Source organism: Apis dorsata, unplaced genomic scaffold (genome assembly GCF_000469605.1).
Source record: "Apis dorsata unplaced genomic scaffold, Apis dorsata 1.3 scaffold_919, whole genome shotgun sequence".
In the NCBI taxonomy this organism is placed as follows: Eukaryota; Metazoa; Arthropoda; class Insecta; order Hymenoptera; family Apidae; genus Apis; species Apis dorsata.
In genome coordinates, this window is record NW_006264030.1 from 136,588 (window position 1) to 145,706 (window position 9,119).

At 40.4% G+C, this 9,119-nt stretch overlaps 1 long non-coding RNA gene across 1 annotated transcript in view; it reads left to right on the forward strand.

Moving 5' to 3' along the window:
* The first annotated feature begins 471 nt into the window (after positions 1 to 471).
* The window catches only part of LOC102680588, a 17,081-nt gene continuing 8,433 nt past the window's right edge, over positions 472 to 9,119 (forward strand). Inside the window, exon 1 of the long non-coding RNA XR_422770.2 lies at positions 472 to 483. This is a non-coding gene — a long non-coding RNA (uncharacterized LOC102680588). The remainder of the gene's footprint in view (positions 484 to 9,119) is intronic.

Sequence of the window (9,119 nt, forward strand, 5' to 3'; positions counted from 1 at the left end):
AAACGAAAAATAAATTTAGGAGAAAAAAATCATTGAGCGAATAATTTGTCTAATATTAGGGAGAAAGTAGGAGGAGAAGAGTAGAAAAATTGACACGTAAGTGAAAATGAAGCGAAGCCGAGCAACCTCGATTTCGGCAGCCAATCCGCATCCGCGATCTTTCGAAAACGACGGAGCCAGCGACAATTTGACACGGTGCGCGGTCCGAGAAATTCTCGGGTAATTTCTCTCGTAAATATAGCCGGGATGGACGCGAGCGCGTTACAAAGGAGCAAATTAGACACGTGCGTTGATCTCTCGTCAGGCATCTTGACATATTTGCCACTCGACGTCATCTAATCACCTCGGCCACGCTAGCCAACATTTGCAACTAAGTTGCCAAGCCAGAAACTACACCGAGAGGATACCGTTTATACATTGTTTTCGGAACTGGCCAACTTTATCCAAGCTATTAATCGTCCGATTTCTGACCTTAACGTCACGGTCCAGCGCACGAGATTGAAAGGAATTCATACCTTCCTTCCTTCCTCTTTTGGTTCCGCGTCCAGGTGACGAAGCGTTTCACGAACGGGAAACCAAATCGATCGATCGATAATTAATCGTATATAATATAGCAAATATTATTGCACATCGATAAATCGATTTGTATACATCAATAACGATAACCTTCCTTTTCCTTTTCCTTTTTCCCTTTTTGGGGTTGTACCGTTGAGTACAATTTCTCCTTATCGCTCTCTGCATCAAGATAAAGCGGTTGATTCGAAAAAATGTTCCACGACATCGAAGACTTATTACCTATCGCATTACCATAAAGCGGATAATTTTAGAAAATCGCTTCGTGCTTGCCAAGACGAAAATGTAACGAAATGTAAGAGGACTCGAAGTAACTGTATACACGGTATACGTAATATACAAAGATTTATAAGACGGCGAGCAAAACATCACGCTTGGTCGTAGATGCGTGTACGATCCGGATTGAAAAATTCCGTAACTGCATCACGTTTTTCACGAAATGACGTTCCCGCGTATCGTGTTTGTATTTAATGAGACAATAACGCGTTTTCATGACGTTCGTATCGTTATCACGCTTGTTTTATTAACGGATCGTCTGTCGTTTCGTGTGCAATGAAACTACTATGCGGTATAAACGTGCGCGTTGCAAGCGTTATATATGACCGATCGTGTACTTACACGTTCTTCGACGCACCGAGATTCCGCGAATTAGCCCCGAATAAACGAACGAAAAATTATTCCCGTCCACCAAGCATGGCGATCGTTTTGTCACTCTCGTTTGAAAGAATTTTTTACAATTTCTCGTTTCTTCGAATAAAAAGAACGTTCGAATTTCACGATCGCGTGGAAGATTAATTATTTTTTTAACAAATCGTGGAAATCGTGGAAATCGTGGAAATCGTAGATTTTGATTTCAGTTTCGAACAGGATAGGAATAATATAGATAGGCATAATGAAACAAGTATCGCGTTAATTTTTAAAAATGGCTGTCAATCGTTATTAATTATTCATTTACTTATAGCTCCATACTTTTAAATTTCAAATTCTTAATAATCTTTTTTCTTATATATCTTCTTTTTATACCTATACAAGTTTGATCGGTTTTATCGAAAAATCGATTAAAAATGCATTAAAAGAGTCGTTTAAAACTCGATATTACTAACACACTTTCCTCGGCCCTGATCTTCTTTCTTCGACCGAAAACGAACGCCAATTTACGGCACGTGGACAAGAACCGCGCGTGTCTCGCCTTTTTCCCCTCTTCTCCTTTTCCATCAACAATCTCGAAAATTGTACGCCATCATTATCCACCTCTTCCTCCGAGCACCTTTTTTCCTTTTCGGTTAGTTTTCTCGGTGAGTCGAGGCAACTATCGAAAAATGAGTGACCGACTAGTTATCCCTAGATGATATTTCCTGGGGCGAAGCTAGAGGATTCCCCGGATAAAAGCCAGCCTGTAAACACGCTGGAAAAATCGTGATTACGGGTATTCGTCGAAATTGAAATTCCGCGATTCCGACAGAGATAGCCTCTTCCGAAACGGTTTAATTGATAAATGCCGTGAATAAAGATTAATTAGAGGAGGAACGAGCCATCGATCGATGCTTCCATTTATCCTGTCGCTCGACTTTGCTTTAATCGGACGAGAAACGACGCGAGAAGAATTTATTATTTTTCTTTCGTAAAAAAATTTCGATTTCGTTCGCTCGTCTCGCCGTGCGTGAATCTTCCACTTTATAGAACTATAAATAACAGTGAATCGAAGATAATATGGCACGCCAATGGAACGCCGCTAGACACGATGCTCTAACAACATTGCGTAATCATCGCGATACAAGACGATAAATTCTGAAATTTCTCCGAGACCATTGCATAAATTTGTATACGATGCATCTTCGAGTTCCGTTTCACTTTCGATTCTGGTTAAACACGAAAAGTCGATTTTCGTGTCGATCAAAAATTAAAAAAAACTTTCAAACACTGTTCTTCGATATAATAAATTATCAGATTCAGGAAATATACGAAACAACGAGAGATAAAATATTTATCTATTTTATTTTATTTATATGAAATCAAGAATTTTTTCGCAAAAAGACGGATAAAATTCTTTCAGAAATTCTGCATCGTTTCATTCGTTTCGAATTAATTGTTAAAAGTAGCGGTATAAATTCTGATTCGTGAGAAATCAAAGGAATGCGAAAGAAAGAATCGCAGGTGAAATTTTTCCTAATACCAACGCGAGATGTTCTACTTCGTGATTCGTTTGGCAAGTAACAGCAAGCACGAGCAAGAAAGCAAAAGCGTGCGCGAGAGTGAGCCTCGAGAACAGCTCTTTCAAACGGCGTCACGTTCCATCTTTTTTTTTTATACATTAATGAAAAATCTAATCGTTCTCTCGTTTCTTTCATCTCGCAAGCATATCGTATATTCGAGAAACGAATAAATATCACGAATATCAACGAACTAAGAAACAAAGTCATTTTCCCCATTTGTTTCGATATCAATTATTCATTCAAATTACTTTACACGTTATTTTTCTTATTCGAAATACTCTTTCTCATCCAACTTTTTCCTCGGTTATTTATGTATAAATAAAATTATAATGACGTTCGAGACGATATAATTAAAAAATTGTCATATATACGTTTTAATTTGAATAAAATATGATTTATAGCTGAGTAAGGAAAATATACGCTATTAGTTACGTGCAAAGTATATAACTATCAAGTAATCACGATCATCGGGCTACTGTTTCCACATTTAACGACGCTATCAAGTTCGAACGACGTCGGTTTCTCGAATCGCGTGATTTTCATTCATATAAACATATTTCAATGTATTCGGAATACTCGGATTGTTACGTATATTTATATATCTTTATTATTATAATTTTGTTCTTTTCATCGCTTTCCTTTTACATTTATATCGTATCGCAAAATATCGGATTAAATATCGAATTAAATATTATCGAATTAAATATCGAGGTACAAATTTGTGAATAATTGAAAAAAAATATACATAAAGGAGTTGTTATATATTAAAACGCGATATTCAAATATTACGAAATTTAAGATGCATTCTTCGTGAAAAATCAGGCGTAATTCAGATACAAAAATTTTAAGCGAAAAGATAATTTATCTCGGAGATAAGAGTAATAGCGATAACTTGGAAAAAATATATATGTATGTATGTATGTATGTATTTATAAAATTGACTATGACCTCGATGTTAAATTGCAATCAATTTTCGATGTGGAGAAAAAATACAGACGAAAAAGAAAAAGAGAGAAGGGAAAAAGCGATAAAATTTGGACGAGAACTGCGTCTAACCGCGACAAGGTCCGAAGAGAACATCACGGATCGAAGCCACTCGACCTTGATATCAGCTCGAGAAGGAAAACGATTGCTTCCGTTGTGCGCGAGCGGGACGCGTGAACGTCGATTTTGAGGCAACGCCACCACGGATTTTCGCGGTCTCTACGCGCGTCGTGGCTTCTTCCAATGTCCTAATTCCACGTTACCCATTTACGTTGAATCGTCCACTGCTGGTAATCAATAATTTTTGCGCGCAAGAATGCGACCGAAAACTGAACTACGATCTACTAATATCCACCGCAACCATAACCAACGTATCAACGCTTCCATTATCGCGTCGTGCACTTTCGATCTTACTTTTCTCCGAGAAGCATCCTCACGGTCCCACGACAGACTCCAACAAGACGTGTGGACGACACCTAGAAACCAACTTTCCATTCCTCGATATTCCTCGTTAAACGCACATCGTATCCGCGAAACGATTTATCACAAGCACTCGCGCGCGAGATAGACGACGCGAAACTAGTGGAAGAAGAGAGCGGGTCGATCGAACGAGACGGACGAGAAGGTAAAACGGAAGCGAAGAAAAAGAGGAGAAGGGAGAAAGACGAGAGGCAAAGGAGCACACCCGCAGCGCGGCAAGAAGCCGGTGCTCGTTTCTGCCGACGTCACCACTTATCGCGTAGAAGAACACCTTGCATCACTGCCACCGTCGTGTATCCACGCAGCCGTCACCCAGTTGTCACGGACCCAATGTTCCTCTCCACTCTTCTCCTCGTTGCCAATACGCGCTGCCTGTCCGTTGTTCCATCTCTCCTCTCCTATCTTCTCCAGAACGCAGCGCCACTCACTGCGCGCGCTCGCATCCAACTTCCCTCTCTTCGCGATCATCGCTCACCACCGCCGCATACGCCACCGTCGCGTGTTTCCTCTTTTCAAATCCAGCCACATACGCGATCGCTGCCCTTCGCTTCTTTCCTCCTTACGATTATCGATCGGCCGCCGCCGTATAGAGATTGGTAGCAAACTTGAATCCAAGGCCCGTCATCGTTCGCGAATAAGCAAAGAAAGACGAGATGGGCCGAGAGGCCGGACTTGGTTGGATTCGCCACGGCACGGCCGAACATCGGTCGGTTGTGGGTCGAGACTCGTATATGCGGGACCTGTACCCGCGTGTAATATAGGTCAGTGGGCCAGGGCGATCATGGCAACACGGACATGCGCGGCGTTGCGCGCACCCGCGACGACCGACCGCCGCGCCACGAGTTACGTGCCACGTTTATTGCACCCGACCGATCCGATCTCCACGCTTCTCTTCTTTTTCGATCCCCGCGTCCTTTTCATTCCACCGATACGGAAAGGATCGCGTGCACTTCTCTCCATCGCGATTTCTCGTTCGTAAAAGCTAACTTCGTAATAGAAGAGAGAGAGAGAGAGAGAGAGAGAGATTTCGGCTTTTTAATTGCGTGCGGACCAACTGTTTGGGAAAGTGGGTCGACGTCGTGGTCGTGGCTTTTTTCTCGAAATGATAGATTTTCGAGCAACGTGGAAGGGGATTTCGCGTCCGAAACGTAGGAGTGGGGATACGTTGACGCAATTGGGAGATGGTTCGTTAAACGAATAAACCGATTACAGAGGATTTTTCGTTCATTTTTCGATTATTCGCGTAAAATTAATTTATATTTGTATTATAAAAACGAAAATCTTGAATTCGCTGTATCTATTTTCAGTAATTTCACACGTATAAACGTTATTAAATTTCCGTATTTCGCAATCTGTTCCATCAAGATCCAATTGTCAATCATTTTAAATAATTTTCCAAACTATCTCAAGTATCGTTTGTCCTCCCGTCAGAAAAATCAAGAAAAGAAAATATAAAGAAAAGAAAAATAAAAAAATGGCGAAGGCACAAGTTAAGAAGGAGTTTGAACGAGTTGGATGATGCCGTAATCGCGTATGCAATTACCTTTCTTCTGTATAGAGCGTAATCGACAAAACCAGCGATCTTGTATCGCGTACTTTCCTCGCTGCGTGCCACTCGATTTCCCTTTTTCCCTTCATTTTATCCGCTTCCCTACGCGTTTCCCTTTCTCCCGCTGCTCCACGCGATTGCGGCTATTCCAACGTCGCTATGGACCCAATTATGGCACAATGCGCTCCAACTCTGGCAAATTGTACGCTCTTTCTCTTCTCGTTTCGAAAATTGCGGGGAGGATCATCCGTTTTGACAAATTTGCGACGAGACGATAATAATAATGACAATAATAATAAAATCGAACACGTTTTTTCTTGATATAGAAAGAGAACGAACATCGCGCAAATTTTAATCGATTTACCGTTTCGATACAAAAAATGTAAAATTTTACAAGAAAATTGAACGATAAGCCGATTATCCATAAGTTGGCTTTTATTCGATTGTTTTTTTTTTTTTTTTTTGTATTTTTAATGCACCAATGTAATACTTTGTTATACGTTCACCGTTATGCACCATTCCATTGGACGCGTTCGATTCGTCCGATATCGATCTGATTTTCGACAAAAACGGAGAAAAAAGAAAAGAAAGAGTCGATAATCGCAATATCGAAATGCGCTTCTTTGACACATGAAAATTGACACGAAAATTGATCTTTTTTTCCTCGATCGGTTACATCTCGATATCTATTTGCAGGGACGATGCTCGGATTTCATTTTTAAGTAATCTCGAAAAAGCTGACGCGATTCGTATACTTCATAGCTTTTGTGTTATCGCTTCCCAATCATTTTTTATGCTTCCTGTCTCGTCACAGATACGAATCACCGCGATATTCTTCTTCCAACGTTTTTGCGGACGACAAGACACGAAAACTCTAAAATTATTAAATTATCCGATACTTGTTGTCCGATAATTCTTTCAATTCGAAAAATTTAAATTCGTCTCGATAAATCTTGTTTGAACTATCAAAAATCGAGAAAATGTTTCAATTCGAAATCTCTTCCACTTTGACATAACATAATATAACACAAAAGAAATTGATCGAACAAAATCTGAACACGACAGAAATATTTCTCTCGCGATATCTCGATACACCATACAGATATTTTCCCCCTTCTAATTTCATCGCGACAAAAGAATCTCATCAACCTTATCTCCGATAAACCAACATGGCTAAATCGACATATCCTTCGACGACATTCCTTTGCCATGATTCGTAAGTATATTAGCGCGAGAGATTGGTCGACGAATCGTTGGAGATCGTGGAAAAATCGCGAGATAAAGAAACGTGTCGCAAAATGATCCACGAGGCAATATTTAAAAGAGTAGGCAACCCGCGACACCGGTTGCCCGTGTATCCTTTAACAGCCATAAAATATGATTTCATAGCATTCGGCGAATAATGACGTCACTTCTATCGCTGAAAACGGACAGGCCGGAATTTGATACCCGGTCTGAATTAGGTGCGACAACTTTATGCAGTTTCTTGGCTTCCGATCCCAACAAAAGGATTCCAAACTGGTTGCTCGATCGGCCTTTTAAACGACCACCGCGTCGTATCGAGATGTCGAGAGAAAAGAAAATCGCAGGATTATCAAAATCTTCCAGATCTTTCCTTCTTTTTCTTTGCTTTTATTTCGTCCAATTTCTCTCGAGTATTTTTTTTTTTTGAACTTTTTCCTATTAATAATTTATATCGCACGATGAAATTATGTTTCCCTTTGTATCCCGATCGAATCGAAACTACGGAGCGAAATTTGAATCCATTATTTTAACGAGTAAATCTCGAATCCGGTTATTCCGAGCCGATCTCAACGAGATATTAGAAACAAATTTGCAACAATGATTTTTCATTCCGCTATTTTATATTTTTATCTATTCATCGAGACGAATCTTTCTCAAACTCATCAACTCGATTAACATAGTAATCGACATTGGGAAAAAATCTTACACGCGTTTCTTTTCATTCTCATTTCAGATTGAATCGTCTGGAAATACGATGAGCGAGGATTCAACAACGTCGAGTTAATATCTTTTATTATTTCATCGACAGAGAATACGGAGAAAAATTTTTCAAAACGGATTAATACAAAGAACAAACAACGAAATAATTGAAATCGATCGTAAGGTCTCTCCTCGTTACACCATTGACATTTATCTATCTTCTACCTACGTGCTCACCAACCTACCTTCTCTTCCATCGGATATCGCTTGTCACGGCATACTCGCACTTTCACAGGTAAACACCTGTTCTTCTCGACCCGATCGAGCCCAAGCTCGCCCAACAATCATCATCGATCATTCCGAAACTCGATCTCCTCTCCGGGAATTTGCCAAAAGGTGTCCATTACGATCTTTGAACACAATCGTGATTTAAAGGATTCGAATAATTACAAATTGTTTGAATTTTGCAAAAGAAGAAAGAAGAGAAATGAAACGGGTGGAAAGATATGGTGGTTTCGATATCGATCTCTCTTTGAACGAGAGATAAAATAAATATTAAAAATATCCAGATACGATTGGAGGACGAACTGCGATCAACGGTGATTTCGCGGGAATATCGATTTCCCGCGAAAGAAAAATGATGGAAGAAAAGATCCGTGTATTATCGTCCGTTACTCGGATCGACGAAGATCCGTAGAAGGCGATCGCGCATTTAAATTGGTCGAGGTCTCTCGGTTACGCTCGAGTAGTAACACACTTCCCCGGCTCGGATATGCAGTTGTAAACTGTTCTACGCCACGGCCATCGACCAGAATTCCCCGCGCCAACATCTCTATATACCCTTTCTATCCTTTCGCCGTTACGAGTTCAGGTTCACGCTACACGTGCCTTCCTTCCCTTTATCGATAAGGGAAACGAACATCCGAGCGAAACATTTCGAGGACGACTTGACTTTCTTTCGCGCGAACCGTGACGAGATAACGCGATCCGACATTCGTCGCCTTCACCTCCTTCTTTTCCTCTCGTTTTTCCATTTCCATTCGTCTGATCGTTTTCGAGAACGCATGGCGATGGCGGCGGTGATGGTAGTGTCGTAGCGATATCGTCGTCGAAACGATTACGAAACATCGCAAAGTGTCGTATCGATCGTGTAAAGAATTATTCGATTTGGACGTGTTAAAAAACGAGCGAACTCGTGCGGGTTTTATCGGTTTGGCTCGTTACCTTTTATCGGAGAAGGGGATAACCGTTATAACTCGTACTACGGTTTTTTTTTTTTTTTCACTATTTTTTTAGGTTGTTCGTTTTAACAGAAACGAATAATTTTCTTTTCGTTGGCAGAATTTGCTCGTCTTTTTTTTTTTTTTTTTTTTTTT